We start from the raw sequence: 19,962 nt of genomic DNA on the forward strand, positions 1-19,962 counted from the left end.
CTGCCCCACTTTGAGTTGCCCTGTCTTTCCAGACCAAACCAATGTACATCTTAGACATATTGATTGATGTCTCACGTCTCCCTAAAATGTATGAAACCAAGCTGTGCCCTGAACCCCTTGAGCACACGTTGTGAGGACCTTCTGAAACTGTGTCAGGGGTGCCTCCTTAACCTTAGCAAAATAAACTTTGTAAATTGATTTAGACTAGTATCAGATATGTTTTGGTTTACATTCTAAAGTCATCAGCTACTTTGTTATTTTAGGACAAATGAACTCTCAGTTGCTTAACAACTAACAGGTAGTTCACAGTCACTCAAATTCAGCTGTAGATCAAAGAGGGGAGGAACACACAGAGCCCCCTGCTCAACATAGGCACTCAAGCATCTAGGTTGATGGACACTCCACTCTCCGGAACATCTGCAGTACCTGCTGCAGCAGAGACAGATGGGGGTCATGGGCTGGGTGCTCTATGTGTGGACCTATAAGTGACCCATCCCTACTGCCCAGTAGCAAGAACAGCAAGGGAGTTGGAAAGTGTAGGGGAGCAGATGAAGTGATTGGTGAACCTCCTGTCTCTGCCACGGATAATAATGTGATCTATAGAGAGAATGGCAGCAAGTAGAGACACAGTTGAAAAGACCGAAATATCACAACAAAGTCATTTCTGGAGTCAGATTTCAGTAATATAAATTTTTGAAGGAATGCTGTTGAATTAAACATTTTAACATAATACTCATTGTTAGTTTGACTTCTGAAAAGCAGTACTTCCAAAAATTTTGTTATTATTTTTCATGTTTTAAATTCATGTTTCAAACTTTTTCACGGATTGCAGATGGAAAGAATCTTGTTTTTAGAATCAAAAGTTGATCTTAGCCATTACTTTCAGCATGAACGTGTTTTACTTACCAAAGCTGCACTTCTTGTTTGCTGCCAGCAGGGGGAGGTGTAAGAATTCTTTAAGCTTCCTCACTAAACTTCAGAGACGCTAAAAGGGGCAGAGAAAGTAACAGATTATTAATCACTTTCCTAAAATCAAGCAGAGTTTCCCGCAGAGAGACACTGATTATCTTGGAATGTTTTGAATATAGCTTCCATTAGAATAACAAAAAGCACTTAAAAAAAAGTTTGTGTAAAAGATGCCCTAAGTTTTTCTCTGGTTTTGTTTGTGACTATAGACTGCTTCACTTTTGGGGGAATGAGCTCCTCTATATTTCTTTTTTCTTTTCTTTTCTTTTTTTTTTTTTTTTTTTTTTTTGAGACGGAGTCTCGCTCTGTTGCCCAGGCTGGAGTGCGGTGGCGCGATCTCCACTCACTGCAAGCTCCGCTGCCTCCCGGGTTAATGCCATTCTCCTGCCTCAGCCTCCCTAGAAGCTGGGACTACAGGCGCCTGCCACCACGCCCGGCTAGTTTTTTTGTGTTTTCAGTAGAGACGAGGTTTCACTGTGTTCGCCAGGATGGTCTCGATCTCCTGACCTCGTGATCCGCCCGCCTCGGCCTCCCAAAGTGTTGGGATTACAGGCGTGAGCCACCGCATCTGGCCTCCTCTATATTTCTGACATAGAAATACGGAAACAAGTCACCTTTATCTGAGCCTATGAATGCTCTGATTCTATTAGGGAGCTGAGTCCTTCGCTCTATTCTCCTGTTCTTCAAAATTTCTTACACTTTCCCAGGAGTAACTACTGATGTCCTATCAGTGACTGCACTACAGCTTTGCTGTCCTGCTGACTATTCACCAATGTCCTTTCTCCGTGATTACGAGGTGACGCATCATCGCATATGGTCAGCTTGCTGACTTTTACTCAGGGGTTTAATGGAAGGGATTGTATTTTGGTTTGTTGGTTTGTTTCTTTGGCCTCTCTAGCTCATAAGAAAAGGTATCTGAATTGTAAGTAAATCTTACATTTTCTTGTTACTTAATTTTTTTTTTTTTTTTTTTTTTTTTTTTTTGAGACGGAGTCTGCTCTGTCGCCCAGGCTGGAGTGCAGTGGCCGGATCTCAGCTCACTGCAAGCTCCACCTCCCGGGTTTACGCCATTCTCCTGCCTCAGCCTCCCGAGTAGCTGGGACTACAGGCGCCCACCACCTCGCCCGGCTAGTTTTTTTTTTGTATTTTTTTTTTTTTAGTAGAGACGGGGTTTCACCGTGTTAGCCACGATTGTCTCGATCTCCTGACCTCGTGATCCGCCCGTCTCGGCCTCCCAAAGTGCTGGGATTACAGGCTTGAGCCACCGCGCCCGGCCTATTGTTACTTAATTTTTAAAGTGTGTGTAAAATGAAGAAAAGATTAAACTAGAGTAGAGGAAAGAGAAGCTAATAAAATTTGCATCTAAGAATAATTTTATTGTTTTTCTGTTCTTTTTTTCTGGTTGTCACTTTGTGCAATCAATCCAAATAATTCAGATCAGGAAACGATCTCTTCCTTTGATTCTCATATAATATGGTACTTAGTTAAGTCTTTGGCATTTTGATCCAAACGTTTTCATTTTGATCTGAAACGTTTTTTTCAGATAGATAGATCCTTCTATCTGATTTTGTCTATATAGTGATGGCTATATAGATGATCTAGAATGTGGCATATTGTCCATCTTTTGCCCTCAGTGAATTATGAGATTATCTAATTTGTTGCATAAATACATACAGAGATATCTTTATGCTAGAGTTACAAAAAATTACACTGCATTATTCAGAATTTTAAAAACTTACTTAAAAAAATTAAGTCTACTATATAACTCCATATTCTGTTGCTATGGTTTGGCGCTGTGTCCCCACCCAAATCTCATCTCATATTGTAATCCCCATAATCCCACATGTTGAAGGAGGGACCTGGTGGGATGTGATTGAACCACGGGGATGGTTTCCCCCATGTTGTTCTCATGATAGTGAGTGAGTTCCCACAAGATCTGATGGGTTAATAAGTGTTTGACAGTTCCTCCTTCACAGGCTCTCTCTTGCCTGTCGCCATGTAAGATGTGCCTGCTTCCTCTTCTGCCATAATTGTAGGTTTCTTGAGGCCTCACTAGCCATGTGGAACTGTGAGTCAATTAAACCTCTTTTCTTTATAAATTACCCAGTCTCAGGAAGTTCTTTATAGTAGTGTGAAACTGGACTGACACATCTATCATGTATGATTTTGGAAAAAATACTATCAAAATAACTTCAGTCTCCAATATGTTTACTAAGAAATTATAATTTTAAATTGCAATTTTCCACAACTTTCTTACTTTCGTTTTTTGTTTTTTTGTTTGTTTAAGAGATGAGTTATCACTGTGTTACCCAGGGTAGACTCAAAATCCTGGGCTGAAGTGATCCTCCCTCATCAGGCTCCTGAGTAGCCAGCACTGCAAGCACACACCATCATACCAGTTTCTACTTTCTTTAAAAAGTGTTGCTTTAAATATTTGCTACTAGGAATAAAGTCTTACGACAAACATATCAACTTTTAAAAGACGACAACCTTAGATCAGAGTCTCTTGAAAGATTAAATGTCCTCTGTTAGATGTAAACAGTTCACCAATTTGGGAACATCTGTTCATACAGCTGGAGTCTAAAATATTTGGACTGGCTTGACAGACATCCACTATAAGACTTGCTACAGTGTCAGCAGTGTCTGTTCTGCCTTCTTACCACCTTCCTCCATGCCAACTCTTGCCCCTTAGCCCCAACACACTTTCGTACACAAACCTTTACTCAACTCTTTATACATCATTCTTTAACATTCTCTCTTTCTAATATATCTGTATTAAAGATGAGAAGAAGAAAGGAGGAGGAGGAGGAGATAGTGAGGAGGAGGACAAGGAGGGAGGAGAGTAAGAGGAAGGAGAAGGAAGAGGGAGAGAAGGAGGAGAAGAGGAAGAAGAATGGTAGTAATAGTGATGGAAGAAGAGGGAGAGTAGGGAAAGGAGAGAGAGAAAGGAAGAGGCAGAGGGTAGAAAGCAGACAGGGAGAAAAAGGAGAAGGGTGACAAGAGGAGGCAGAAATATATATATTTTTTTCACCAAGCAAGAAGCAACACTGAAGGAATCTTCAGTTGTAACCACCCATATCAGTGGTGTAGAGGAATCTCTGGTATTCTCTGATTTGGTCTGGTTCCACTGATGCTGGTGGTCTCTGCTGACATGCTGTCTCAAACTAGATTGTGTCTGTGGTTTTTCTGAGATGGTGTACAGCTCACTGCTTCTTGACCATCTCAAAAAGCAGAACGCTTCCTTGTGCCCTTCCCTCCTGGTAAGCACTGTTTGTGTTGTGTGATGGCCCCTTGGTTAACTTGGAGTCACCTATGAACTCTGTTCCCCTTCATATGGAGCCAAAGGAACCCCGAGGTCTTCCCTGTGTTGTGGAGAACAGAAAAGGCATGCTATCCTTCTCACGTTAGTGTGGTCTACACCAGCAAGTTTTGAATCTCCTAAAATATCTGGAAGAACAGCAGTCACCAGTGCCTTAAATGCAAAACTGACAACTCCAGATAAAGCTGAACTCCTTCACTATAGTCTACTTAGCTCAACCAAGGCAAAATAATTGGCCTGAAGATTTCACAGCTCAACGAGCATCCAGTCAGGGAGTAGATGTCAGTTTCCCGCTCCTTGCAAACAACCCCAATGTCTATGACTTGGGAGGGGTCTTTTCTATCACTTGGGTAGAAGAACCCCTTCTCTTCCATCACAGGGTGGTGAGGTAAAAATCTTTCATTAGTAACACTAAATTTCCCTCCAGGCCCATGCCCCGAATGGCCTTCCCTTTTCTGAGTCCTCTCTACCACTCTGGGAAGTAAAGAATGCTTATGTCAGTGGTGACTGGGCTGGCTCTGCCATTTAGAAAGTGCTGACTGGGGCTGGGAGTAAGAAATATATTGTTTTCTCTCTTTACAATGAAGTCCTTAACTCTTCTTTGTTTTCATTTGTGGATTCCTGTTCCAATTCTATAGCAATGGAAAAATCCTATTTAACACCCTGTTTCACATTAGTTATTGCCATTAGTTATTTTGATCGTTCTTCAAGGTTTAAAATATAAAATATTCACATTAGAAAATAAAGGGCCAATGATGATTAATTTCCTAAGGTCACTCATCTAAGAAGCAGTTAATTTTATTTCTGTCTGATTCCAAAGTCCATGTTCCCCACTGCACCTCATGACTGCCCTTGGTAAATTATTTAACATCTCTGGGCCTCATTTTTCACATCCATAAAGCTATGAGGACGAACTGTGTATCTGTTCTTATTCTTTTGATTTAAAATAGTTATGATAAGCTTAACAACATATTTTATTAGCTATTTGAATATTCAATGGGTATCTTTGGTTTCCCTTAACTGAATATTCTTTAAATAAATATTTAGTGAAGATAGTCACTATGCACCAGGCACTGTGCTAAGTATAGGTATTATAACACCAAAGAAAAAAGTTCCTCTTCTCATAGGTTACATTCTAGTGTGTGTATGTGTGTGTGCGCACTCACAACAGTTAAGTTACCGAATATATTTCATTTACATATAGATGTATGTAAAAATGTAATTTGCACAATATATATTTAGAAAACATAGAAACATAAACATATTATATGTAATGTATACAAATTATAGCAAGTAGTGGTATATTTTATGAAATAAATATGTAGGATAAAGATAGAGAATGAAAATTGGGTACTTTTTTGTTTTGAATCATCAAGAAAAAACTTTCTGAATGGAGAGTGGAGCAAGATGGCTAAAAAGAAGCGTTCATCATTCTTCCTTCCCTCACGAAAACTAAATTGAACAACTACCCACACCAAAAAAGCACCTTCATAAAAAACAAAAATCAGGTGAGCAATCACAGTACCTGGTTTTAAATATCATTGAAAGAAACACTGAAGAGGTAGGAAAGACAATCTTGAATTGCCATCGTCACCTGATGTGGTTAGGCTTTGTGTCCCCACCCAAATCTCATCTTGAATTATAATTCCCCTAATCCCCACATATCAAGGAGATAATTGGATCATGGGAGTGGTTTCCCCTATGCTATTCTCATGATAGTGAGTGAGTTCTTACAAGATCTGATGGTTTCAAAAGGGACTCTTCCCCCTTCACTCAGCACTTCTCCTTCCTTCTGCCTTGTGAAGAAAGTGCCTTGCTTCCCCTTAGCCTTCCACCATGATTCTAAGTTTCCTGAGGCTCCCCAGTCATGCTGAACGGTGAGTTAATTAACTCTATTTCCTTTTTAAATTACCCAGAATTAGGCAGTTCTTTATAGCAATCTGAAAGTGGACTGATACACCACATCTCCCCTGTTTCCTGGCAGCAGCCATATGGCACAGAGAGAAAATCTGTGCACTTGAGGGAGGGAGAATGCGGTGACTGTGGGACTTTGCACTGTAACTCAGTGATGCCCTGTCACAGCAGAAAACAGTACCGGGCAGAACTCAACTGGTGCTGATGAAGGGAGCATTTAGATCATTCCTAGCCAGAAGGGAATTGTTCATCCCAGTGGTGGGAACCTGAGTGTCAGGAAACCCCACTACCTCAGGCTAAAGGGCTCTGGGATCCTAAACAAACTGGAAAAACAGTCTGGCCCACAAGGATAGTAATTACTGGGCAGGTCCTGGTGCTGTGCCAGAGTTGGAGCCAATGGATTTGAGGGGAATGAAAACTAGTGAAATACCAACTGGGCCAGCCAAGGTAGAGCTTGTGCCACCCATTCCCCAACCCCAGGGAGGGCAGCTCACTGCTCCAAGAGACTCCTTCCTTCCAGTTGAGGAGAGAAGAGAGAAGATTACTTTGTCTTGCAACTTGGATACCAGTTCAGCCACAGTAAAATCAGAATCATGCACAGTTGTGAGGCCCAGATTTCAGGCCCTAGCTCCCAGATGGCATTTCTAGACAAACCCTGGGTCAGAAGGGAATCTGCTGCCTTAGCAGGAAAAAAGCACCTATTCTCCTTTAGTCAGCAGGATTCATTACCTGCTGACTAAAGAGCCCTTAAACCCTCAATAATCAACAGTGATACCCAGCTAGTACTCTCTGCAGGCCTTGGATGAGACTGAGACATGTGCTGGCTTCAGGTGTGACCCAGCACATTCCAAATTGTGGTGTCTATGGAGAGACTCCTACTACTTGAGAAAAGGAGAAGAAAAAGTAAAAGGGACTTTGTTTTGCAGCTTAGGTACCAGTCCAAGCACAGTCGGGTAGAGCACTTGGGGTCCTCTATTCTAGGCCATTGCTCTTGGATGGTATTTCTGGACCTTCCCTGGGCTACAGAGGAGCCCACTGTCCTGAAAGGAAAGTTCCAAGCCTAGTAACATTTACCACAGACTGATCGAAGAGCCCTTAGACCTTGGGCAAACATCAGCAGTGCCCAGGTGGAACTGGCTCTCCACCCCTGGCTCTTAGACGGCATCTCTGGACTCAGCCTGGCTGGGGGAAACTTACTACCCTGAAGGGAAAGACACAAGCCTGGTTGTGTCTCAATTATTTTAATACACAGGGAAGCTGAAGTGGGCATAAGTCAATGGCCCTCTATTCTAGCTACTGAAGCTCAAGGGGCACACCTATGGGAATCTTATTACTCCCCAAACATGTAGAAGTTCTTTGGAGGCACTTTTGCTTTACACTGCTGTCTTGTGACAGTTCTGGCTCCAAGAGTAGTTTGCTAAATACTATTCATGACTTCCCCAATGGAGGGAAGTGAGCCCTGCTATATAATGACACACAATAGAAACCAGTCTAGATTTGAACCTGTAAGATGAGACGAAATGATTGGCTTTGTCCTCAATTGTTGTTGATTCTGTTGGGAAGGCAAAACAAATACCTCTGTAATTTTTACTACTTTGTTCTGTATTCTGTAATATAACTGAATTATACCATGGTCATACTATAATATTGTGTAATACTGGCATTGTTGGTAAGATCCAACTACACTAAGTAATAAGACTTATGACAATGCTAATATTGATTATAAAATGTATTTGGAGATTGACTTAAAGCTCCTTCAGGACATACAGCTTATGTATTACCATTTTTATCTTATGCACAGTAACTACTAGCCCCTGGAAGAAATGGATCTGGCTAATCATCCTCTGATTTCTGTGTTAAATAGTTCTTCACAAGCTTATCATAAGACAAAAGTAACGGTAGGTCAAGGGGGGAAAGAATAATAAAATTAACACAAGGATATAAAAATGTACATAATGGGTTTACAGGACAAATCAGTTATTTCTTTAAATCTATCCCTGTACTGACTTCTCCAAATGTTAGGCATATTTGTGTTGGTGCTATTGCTATATACATGCCATAAATGCTGCACCAAATGTAAATGATGATAACAAATGTCATCGTTTTCTGTGGGAGGTTCATGGCGAGAGACCAAGGGGTAGAATTTTCCATTGTTTTCTGGCATTTAACGTTAGCATTAAGAAATCAAACTCCAACCTGTTTTGTTTTTACACCTTACAGGTGGCTTTCTTTTCGGTTACCTGAAAATTTACTCTTCTATTCTTAAAGTTCAACAAGTTAAACGTGACATTTTTCAGTGTTGGTTGCTTGATGATGATGATGATGATGATGACGTGTTTCTTAAAACACACTACCCTTCATTAAAAACTCTAGATGTCAATGTATGTTTCAGAAAAAAGTGTTATTCCATTATTCCTTTCAATACTTTTTCTGTTTTGCTTACTGAATTTCCTATTTTGTGGACACTGATTTTCATTTTTGTTTAATGTTTAATTTTTGTGGAGACATAGGTGTATATATTTATGAGCTACATGAGATACTTTGATAGAGTCATATAATGTGTAAAATCACCTCAGGGTAAATGGGGTATCCATTGCCTCAAGCTTTTATCCTTTGTTTTACAAACTATCCAATTATACCCTTTTAGTTATTTTTAAATGTCCAATTACTTTTTTATTGATTTATTTTGGATTATCTTTGAAATCACATTTTATTGTTATATTCATAATTTTTTATTGACTTTTTCTTGGCAATTCCTCTAATTATCTCAAGCCTCTCTGGAAAAGTAATTTGGTATTCAACCATTTATTCTGTCCCTGGGTGTTATTTTTTAGATGTTGTTTCTGTAATAATGTTACTTGCAATCTTAATTCACCAATAACTTCTTGTATTAGTCAACTTACAATAATACTAAACTGTTTCATTGTGGGCTGAATTTGAAAGAAAATTTCATTTGTTCCTTGTGGTCTGTATCCTTCTAGAACTAGTCTTATGGGATTTTTATTTTTTAAATGTGGTATATTTTCACAATTGCCATGCCAATTCTTTGCATTTTCTTTCTGGTTGAGATGAGTAACTCTACCCAAATCTATTTATTTCAGCCACTTGGCCCCCTTGAAGGCTCAGATTAGCTGTTTCATCCACTTTTCTGTAACCTGATGGCAGTAGTTAAGTGTTTTTAGGAGGAAAATGGAAGTGGGGAGGAGCTCATTAGGGTCTAGGCACATCCTTCAGAGAAGGTCACAGGCTCTTCACTTAAATGTTCTGTATCACTTCACTTATTTGGGAAAGAACTTTAATCCTAAAACAGAACCTATTGGGACTTTGAATTTTGTCTGAAATTCATCAGGAAGTCCTGGAAAATGTCAGTCCTCTCCAGAGGTTTTTCTCTGGTCCGTTTCTATTGGCTCTGTTGGTGTGGCCTTTTCTCTACTGGATTTTTCCTTGACTCTTCCCGAAAGAACTGTCTTATCCTCTCAGCTTCAGCTGGCATGCTGCTTTCTAACCTGGTGATGGTGGGCACAATTCTAAATAAGAACACTGAGAATTTTGTCTCTCCAATTCTGCTACTGTAATATGGGAGTAAAGATAGGAGTCTCTGTATTCAGCTCCATGTCAGAACTCTTTGCCTCGATCACTACTTTTTGAACTTGGTGATACGTGGTTCCTCCTCTTTTCTTGTTTTGTTGTTGGGTGAACTTTGTAACACTTTTACTTATTTATATAATATTTTATTCACTCTATTATCTCCTGGGTGAGAGGACTTCTGTGTTCTGGCTTTATTCTGCCCTTTTACTCTAAAATCTATATTTAATATAACTCTATTATTATGATACAAGCAATACATATCCATAAACACACACAAATGTAACAAGTAACAAAAACATCTGTAATTCTGCCATGAGGCAATCATTATTGTTAAGGTAGAGATAGTATTTTTCTATGATAATATAGATAACTTTTAATGTATATATAATTATATGTTAATAAACTTTCTATGTATGTATACGTTATTTTGCCAAATTAATATACAGTTTTGGTTTGCTATTATTCTCTTCTTTTAAGATGCTTTTAAAGTATGATTTCATGTCAGTAAATACTATTTTAAATTGATCCGGTGCATCCCATTTTACGAATCTAATTCTTTTAACCAGTATTATATTGTAGCATACTTAGATTTTTTCCAATTAGTCCTATTTTAAACAATGTTGAGATGCACATGCTTGTACATCATATTTTGTGATATTGCCTTTTTTTTCCTTCAGACAAAGTCCAAGTGGCAAGCGCAAATGATTATTGGAGAAGGAATCCACATTCATACTGAGACTGCAAACAATATTGTCTTTCTTCAATTACAGTTGGTCTAGATGGTTTGGACTTGATTTCTATAACAACTACATTTTGGAGCTAAAAAGACAATACTAGAATATGGTAGTGCATGTGTAGTTATAGCACTGAATAAATTTCCAAAAGGATTTATATAGCAATTGATTTGGATCTTAAGCCCTCATGACCAAGATCCTGAATTTTTAAAAAAGCTACTACAGAGCTGGTAAGCGACTAATGTATTTTGCTGGATTAGAAGACATCAACCTTCAGTCTTATGATTAGCAATTTAAAGTGTTATTAAAAATTCTAAAACTGCATTTAAGTGATGAAAAATTGCTGTGTCATACTGAGACTACTAAGAACAATGTGTGATACAGCAATAACTCATCCAAAAACAGCAAACTCATGACTTGTTTCTTGTTTTGCCCTTACCACCGAAAACTTCTCTTTCTCTCCAGCACCGTCAGCTACCAGGGATGGGGAGGGAAGGGACAGAGAGAGAAACTCACGAACTCACAAATTTGCCCTGATGCAACCATCTGCAAGGTCATCCCACATACACTAACATCTGCTGGGACTTGGATGCAGCTGCTCTGAAGGGAAGTTGGGACAGAAAAGGAAGGGGACTGTTGCTCAATCTTACTTTCTTTGGCTGCTGGTGCTGGTTCATCCTGCATAAAGCACTGGCAAATTGGAACAAGCTTCTATTGACCAAGATATTATCATGTTGAGACCACTCCAGCAATCCCAGAGTCCCCAGCGAGAGTGCAGAATCCACCCCATTCCAGGTTGGACTGAGTTATTACTAGAAACAGTCCTAGGGCCACTTTCTTATAGTCTAGGTGCCTCACAGAAACAGCTCATGTACTCCACTTTCTAGGGACAGGGAGCTCTGTTCCCAAACCACAAGGGGGCTGAACAGGATCCCAAATTTGCATCTCTTAAGAAAAAGAGAAAAGAAAAGAAAACCACTTCTGATCCTGACCAAATGTTGTTTTTGTTTTTGTTTTTGTTTTTCCTATTTTGGAACTCAATCTTGCCCACTCCATATGCTTCTGAGGTCTTGTCTTATATATTTTTTCTTATTCCAAAATTCCAGTCCCATAAAGGAATGCTCCATAAAGTGGCTTATATAGAGCTTCTTCAGTAAAATCACAAAAAGGGCAGGTGCATTGGTGACTTTCCTCAGAATGTTGTGTGCAGTGATACACCTTGATACTCCTATCACCTCAAATAAAGCCAGGCCTGTTGAATGAACAAAGCAGAAAATCAAGGGACATGGATAAGCAGATAAGTTTGCTTCCAAGAAGAAAGAGTAGTGATCCCTCAGGAATACTTGCCTTTTCCAACCTATGATCTTCTTGTTACCCAGGAGAATGCCTTACTTCAGCTTTGGCAGGTGTGAGTAGGGTAGACTTTGCTCAATTAATCTATGAATTTACATTTTATTGAGTTCAGCCAGCCTTGTGCTATGTGACTTAGGAAAATCACAAACATATGGATGCCTCTGTTGTCATCAAATCATTTGAAAAATGCTAAACAAATTCTGGAGGTAGTGTTTGGTGTTTGAGATGCACTTAGACAAAACAGAGGCTAGGCAGCAAATGCCATTTTTGCTTTAAAGAGTCCTGGGATAAACCAGAAATGATAGGTGATCATATTTAATAGAATTAAAACTAAGATACAGCTGGAATCCGATCAGATCACTAAGTAGGAGAGCCTTGCCATGCATATAGAGATGTCATGAACAGAGCAAACAAATAGGATTTATTTATATGTAAGGCCCAGAATAGAGGACAAATGGACAAATACCCCAAGACAGAGGCATTTACTTGGATTGAGCTGCTTTTCACGTGCATAGTTTTTAAAGCTCTTCACCACAACAGCAGGGTTGTAAAAACTGCTTATAGCAGACCCAAGGCATGTGTTGTGGGTCTTATCCAACAGTAGCTGATTTCTTGAACCTGACACAACTAATCAGGTAGCCAAACAGTTTGGTGTGGTGGCCACGTTGACAGAGTTTCTGCCATCTTTCAAATGTGGCTTCCATGTTCTCTGCCATCTGCATTCCAGAGGGCCAGGAATGTGGAGGAGCACATGTGGGAGGATTTTAATGAATCAGACCTGAAACGACATATGTCATTCCCTCTCACGTTTTATTGGCCAACAGAGTCTCAGACAGAATTGGGAAACAGGGTTCAGCTGAGGCTTCGACAGAATAGGAGAACATATGTTTTGGTGATCAGGCTTTGTCTCTAGGGTATTTGTTTAATTATATAAAGGTTGATAAAGATTCTCCCACACAGTGCTGACTAATACAGACAAGAGATGATAATGGAAAACACTTACTGAATGTTCATGATGTACTTGGCACTGTTTTGTGAACTATATGCGTATAAATTACATCAATCCTCACCAACTTCTGAGATATATAATGCAATTATTTCCACATCCATACAGATGATGCAACAAAGATTCAGAAAAAAATTAAGCAAGCTTTTCAAGATTACAGAGCCAGCAAGTGGTGTAGCGAGGAATGCAGTTAGATGGCAGAGAAGTAGATGAGGATGTCCGCCTGACTGCAGAGGCTGGCATAGAATCTTTAGATGTGAGTTCAAGTTTACAACCAGACAGCCTGATACCCTGAGTCTGTGATATAGTCTAGATCCTCTTTACCTACAATGTCAAAAATCTCTTAATGTGATGGGCTTATTATTTATTTCAGGCTCTTTAGTTTTGGGGAATTTTCATTTGTTTGTTTTTAAATTTATTTTGATTGCATATATTTAAGGTATGTAACATGGTGTTTGGATATACACATATATGTATATCAGTATTTTGGTTTTGTTCTGGTTTTGATTATTATTTTTTTAACCAGCCACATGGTTTACAATATGCAGTTTCTGTAAACACACATTTGTAAAAATTAATTTTATTATTAAAGATCACTAGTTAACAGTCACACAGTAAATTATTCTCAGAATTTAGTCCTAGTGTAAAGTTTCTCTGTCTTAATGATTTACTAGTAATATTCACTTTTATTTCATGATAGAAGTTAATATAATCCATCACAGTGTCCTTTTTGTTAAATATACAAGAAAGCTGAGATTATTTTTTCAATTTTTATTGACCCCCTCCCCCAAAAGACTTTGATTTTTTAAATGTAATAGTTTCTTTCCCATTTTCCTCTGCTTTTATTATACAACTTTTAGTTTTTATCTTTGCTTTAATGGACGAGTTCTGTGTGGACTCTTTATAGATGACTTCAATCTATTTCCAGAAGGAAATTTGTTAAGATAGTAGGAAACTGAGACTTGAGATTTGTAGGTCTTTAAGAGTTTGGACAAATTATATACCATACATCTAACGAAAATTAAAGGGTATTTCTTAGGTTTCCTTCAAGGGTTTTTACAGTTTTAGGTTTTGCATTCAAGTCTTAATCCATCTAGAGTTGATTTTTGTATATGGTATAAGGAAGGGGTTCAGTTTCAAACTTCTGCATATGGCTAGCCAGTTATGCTAGCACTGTTTATTAAATAGAAAGTCCTTTTTCCATTGCTTGTTTTTGTTAACTTTGTCAGAGATCAGATGGTTGCAGGTGTGCAGCTTTATTTCTGGGCTTTCTATTCTGTTCCATTCATCCATGTGTCTGTTTTTGTACCAATACCATGCTGTTTGGGTTACTATAGCTTTGTAGTATAGTTTTAACTCTGGTAATGTAATGCTTCCAGCTTTTTTCTTCTTGCTTATGATTGCTTTGGCTATTCAGGGTCTTTTTTGGTTCTATATGAATTTTAGAATTTTTTTTTTTCTAATTCTATGAAGAATGTCATTGGTAGTTTGAAAGGAATAGCATTGAATCTGTAAATTGCTTTGGGCAGTATGGTCATTTTAACAATATTGATTATTTCTATTCCTGAGTATGAAATATTTTTCCAGTTATTTATGTCATCTCTGATTTCTTTCAGCAGTGTTGTGTTATTCTTATTGTAGAGGTCTTTCATCTCCTTGGTTAGTATATTCCTAGGTATTTTTTATTGTTGTTGTGGCTGTTGTGAATGGGATCGTATTCTTGATTTGGCACCTAGTTTGGATGTTGTTGGTGTATAGAAATACTACTGATTTGTGTACATTTATTTTGTATTCTGAAATTTTGCTGAAGTTGTTCATCAGATCGAGCAGCTTTTGGGCAGAGACTATGGGATTTTCTAGGTATAAAATAATATCATCTGCAAACAGAGATAGTTCGACTTCCTCTCTTCCCATTTGGATGCTTTTTATTTCCTTCTCTTCCATCATTGATCTGGCTACGACTATGTTGAATAAGAGTGGTGAGACAGGGCATTCTTGTCCTGTTCCATTTCCAAAGGAAATGCTTGCAGCTTTTGCCTGTTCAGCATGATGATATCTTTGGGTTTTTCATAAATGGTTCTTATTATTTGAGGGTTGTTCATTCAATGGCTAGTTTGTTGGCAGTTTTTAACATGAGAGGATACTGAACATTATCAAAAGCCTTTTCTGCATCTATTGAGACAATTAGGTGGCTTTTGTTTTTAGTTCTGTTTATGTGATGAGTCATATTTATTGATTTATTATTTGCATATGTTGAATCGAACTTGCATCCCAGAGATAAAGTCTGCTTGATCATGGCAGATTAGCTTTTTGATGTGCTGGATTTGGTTTGTTAGTATTTTGTTAAGGATTTTTACATCTACGTTCATCAAGAATATTGACCTGAAGTTTACATTTGTTGTTGTGTGTCTGCCAGGTTTTGGTATTATAAGAATGCTGGCCTCATTGAATGAATTAGGGATGAGTCCCTCCTCTTCAATGTTTTGGAATAGTTTCAGTAGGAATGGTACCCCAGCTCTCTTTATATGTCTGGCCATAAATTTGGCCATGAATTCTTCTGGTCCTGGGCTTTTACTTGTTGGTAGACTTTTTATTACTAATTCAATTTCAACAACACATTATTAGGCTGTTCAGGGTTTCAATTTCTTCTGGGTTTAATCTTAGGAGGTTGTATGTTATCATAAATTTATCCATTTCATGTAGGTTTTCTAGTTTGTGTGCATAGAGGTGTTCATAATAGTCTCTGAGGGTGTTTTGTATTTCTGTAGGGTCAGTGGTAATATCCTCTTTGTCATTTCTTATTGTGCTTATTTTGATATCTCTTTTTTATTTATTTCTCTAGGTAATGGTCTATCAATCTTATTTATTCTTTCAAAGAACAAAGTTCTGGTTTCATTTATCTTTTGTGTGCTTTTTCACATTTCAATTTTATTCCATTCAGCTGTGATTTTGGTTACTTTTTGTCTTCTGCTAGCTTTGGGGCTGGTTTGTTCTTGTTTTTCTAGTTCCTCTAGGTTTAATGTTAGGTTGTTAATTTGAAATCTTTCTAAATTTTTGATGTGGACACTTGGCACCATAGTTTCTTTTTAACACTGCTTTAGCTGTGTCCCAGAGGTATATTTGCTCTGATACAGTTCAAAGAATTTTCAGATTTCTGCCTTAATTTTATTGTCTACCCAGAGGTCTTATTTAATTTTCATATAAATATATGATTTTGAGCAATCTCCTTACTATTGATTTGTATTTTTATCATGCTGTGGTCTGAGTGTATGGTTGGTGTGATTTCAGTGTTTTTGAATTTGCTCAAAATTGTTTTATGGCAAATTGTGCAGTTGCTTTTAGAGTATATGCCATGTGCAGATGAGAAGAATGTATATTCTATTGGTTCTGGGGGGAGAGTTCTATAGATGTTTGTTAGGTCCACTTGTTAAAATGTCAAGTTCAGTTCCTGCCTACCTTTGTTAGATTTCTGCCTTAATGATCTGTCTTATACTGTGTCTGACAGTTTTTTAAATTACACTTTTAAGTTTTAATAGAAGTCTAGATTCACATACAATTGTGAGAAATTACACAGAAAGATCCCTGAACCTTTTACCCTGTTTTTTTCCGAAAGTAAGAAATTGCCAAACTATATTACAATATCACAGGCAGGGTATTAACACTGATGCAGTTCAGGTACAGAACATTTTCATCACCATGAAGATCTTTCATTGTATTATTCAGGATCTCTGGAGAAGCAGAAACAATGTGATAAACAGACAGATAGATGATAGAAAAATATAGAGATAAGGAAAGACTTACTATAGAAATTGGCTCAGGCAATTACGGAGACTGAGACATCCCACAATATGCTATCTGCAAATCGGAAAACCAGGAAAACTGGTGGGGCAATTCAATTCAAAGTGAGAAAGCCTAAGAACCAAGGGTAATGATGACATAAGTCCCAGAATATGAAGGCCAGAGAACCAGAAGCTATGATATCTAAGGGCAAGAGAAGAGGGATATCCCCTAGCTCAAGAGAGTAAGAGAAGTCTTCCTTCCTTCTCCTTTTTGTTCTATCAGGGCCCTCAATGAATCACATGGTGCCCACCCACATTGGTAATGATGCATCTTCTTTCAAATAATATTTTTTTGAAATATTAGTCTTTCTGAGTCTAGTCTTTCAAATAATATTTTTTTCCCTGAAACACTCTCAGAGATACGCTCAGAAATAATGTTTTATCAGCTACCTAGGCAAGTCTTAATCCAATTAGGTTGGCACAAAAAGTTAGCTATTGCATGTGGCACATATATACCATGGAATACTATGCAACCATAAAAAAGGATGAGTTTGTGTCCTTTGTAGGGACGTGGATGCAGCTGGAAACCATCATTCTCAGCAAACTATCGCAAGAACAGAAAACCAAACACCGCATGTTCTCACTCATAGGCGGGAACTGAACAATGAGATCACTTGGACTCAGGAAGGGGAACATCACACACCAGGGCCTATTATGGGGAGGGGGTAGGGGGGAGGGATTGCATTGGGAGTTATACCTGATGTAAATGACAAGTTGATGGGTGCTGACGAGTTGATGGGTGCAGCACACCAACATGGCACAAGTATACATATGTAACAAACCTGCACGTTGTGCACATGTACCCTAGAACTTAAAGTATAATAATAAAAAAAAATACTACCACCACCACAGAGTTGTTAAAATTAAATGGAAGTGAATATAAATCCCAATATGTGAAATATAATAAACTATCTGGATATGCAAAAAAAAAAAGAAAGTTAGCCATTGCATCTCTCTTGCCCTTTTATAGCCACACCCACTTTCCTCTGCTCCTCTCTTTGCACTCCTTGGGCCCTAGCAACCACTAATCAGTTCTTCATTCCAATACTGTATCATTTCAATGACATTTTAAATGGATTCACACATAAGAGGCAGAAAAACAAAAACCTGGGAATTCACCACTTTGTCATTCCTTGGATCGCAAGAGCCCTGGCTGGTCTCTTAATCTTCGTTTTATATGTAATGTCCAAGATTTTTAGTTGTTGTTAATGGAAGGGATAGGAAAAATATGTTTACTCCAGTTTTTTGGAAGTATCTTGACGTACTTTTAAATATGGATTAATATTTTCTACAGGATCAATGTAGGCTTAATATATTATCATTTTCATCTATTTCATTAATTCATGCCCTATCAAGATATAACATAGATAGAAGTGTATTCTTTTTAACATCAAGATGAACCATATGTTTTCAAAGCCCCACAAAATCCCCAAGTGTATAACTAACCTATTGGTGCTCCATTTGTGTCAACTTTAAAATTTGTATTCAAATGAAGCTTTGGTGGGATAGTTAATTTTCTTTGAAGGAAACTCTCTTTTGCAGTAAAAATGTGCTAGTTCAGTGAATCCAAAACAGTGGTGAACTCAAAACACTGTGGATACATTTACTTGGAAGATTCTTTTCACTAGAACACTGAACATGAAGAACGTGCCTTATTATGTCAGATGTTAGTAAGTTTCTCTTTCAAGCAACCTCCTATAATTAGATAATAGCTGGAGATTGTTAAACTAAAATTAACTTAACAAAAGATATTTACTTCAAACTTTATTTCCTCTGCCTTAATTTAAAGCTATATTTAAAGTTAGGAGTTACCTTTTAATTTTTTATTTATTATTATTATTATTATTATTATTTAAGACAGAGTCTCTCTCTGTTGCTCAGGCTTGAGTGCAGTGGCACGATCTCTGCTCACTGCAACCTCCGCCCCCCAGGTTCAGGGGATTCTTCTGCCTCAGGCTCCTAAGTAGCTGGGTGCCCCCCACCACATCCAGCTAATTTTTGTATTTTTAGTAGAGGTTGGGTTTCACCATGTTGGCAAGGCTGGTCTCAAACTCCCGACCTCAAATGATCCACCCATCTCAGCCTCCCAAAGTGCTGGGATCACAGGCATGAGCCACTGCACCAGGCCAGGAGTTACCTATTTTTAGGCAAGTACATTAAGAAGATAATTAAAACCTTTAGAGTCCTGTTATTAAAAATTTGTAACTACTTAAGAACCGCACCGACTCTTAAAGATAATGCACAACGAAGAATAGAGGACAAATACGAAGAGTAAGAATAAAGTCATAGAAGACAATCTCTGGAGTAAGGCCTGCATTTAGTACTATTCATGAAAAAACAGGAAGCATATATTTGGAAATGAATTTTACCTACTAGGAAACCACAGTCCTACATTCTGAAAGCCTATATTTCAATCTTTTCTTATCTAAAAGTAAAATTAATTTAGCATTTTAACTGAACATTCTCCCTTATCTAAATACCATTTTTTTCTCTTAGTGTTCAATAGCCATGTTCATATGCCATGTTCATATGCCATGAAACTATTTTAGCATATTTTTGTGAGTCTCTAAAATGTATCAGAAATTTGAAACCTCATTTTTACTTTTGATACTATTCAAAGTAGTCTATATTTTAGTAGCTAATTAAAAATAACGTAAGAAATCACTACAATTAGAGTGCATCCTACACAGGTAACTCACTTATCCATTCATTTATTTAACATCTATTTACTGGTCTCCTTTTACATGCCAGGAGCCGTGCCACATGTTAAAATGTTAAAACACCAAATAACTATCAACTCTTATCCCTGTAGAATTCATGTAACAAGATGTGAAGAAAACCCTATATAACATAATTTAGAAATACAATTATAATTTCTGGAAATGAAACTTAATACTGCCTCATTCATCTGTTCAATTATTTTCCTGAATGAAATAGACAATTGCAGTGCCTTTAGTCTATTTTGCTGTGTCAGTGTAGCCATAAATTTATAACTAAGGTTAAGTCCTCCTAAAAATAATGTAAGCAACAGTGTTGTTTAATGCCTTAACGTTGTGTTTGACATCCCTTTTGATGTGACACAAAATATGTAAACAGTAGAAGATACATATGGTATATCTTCCTGACAAAAAAATTTTACTGTAAAAATTTTAGGGGAATAGTTATATAATTGTATCAATAACTAATTTTAGTGTTATATTTATATTAAAACTCATGATTATATTAGAAAGGCAAATTTTATAC

The sequence above is a fragment of the Macaca nemestrina genome, chromosome 16 (assembly GCF_043159975.1).
Source record: "Macaca nemestrina isolate mMacNem1 chromosome 16, mMacNem.hap1, whole genome shotgun sequence".
NCBI classification, from domain to species: domain Eukaryota; kingdom Metazoa; phylum Chordata; class Mammalia; order Primates; family Cercopithecidae; genus Macaca; species Macaca nemestrina.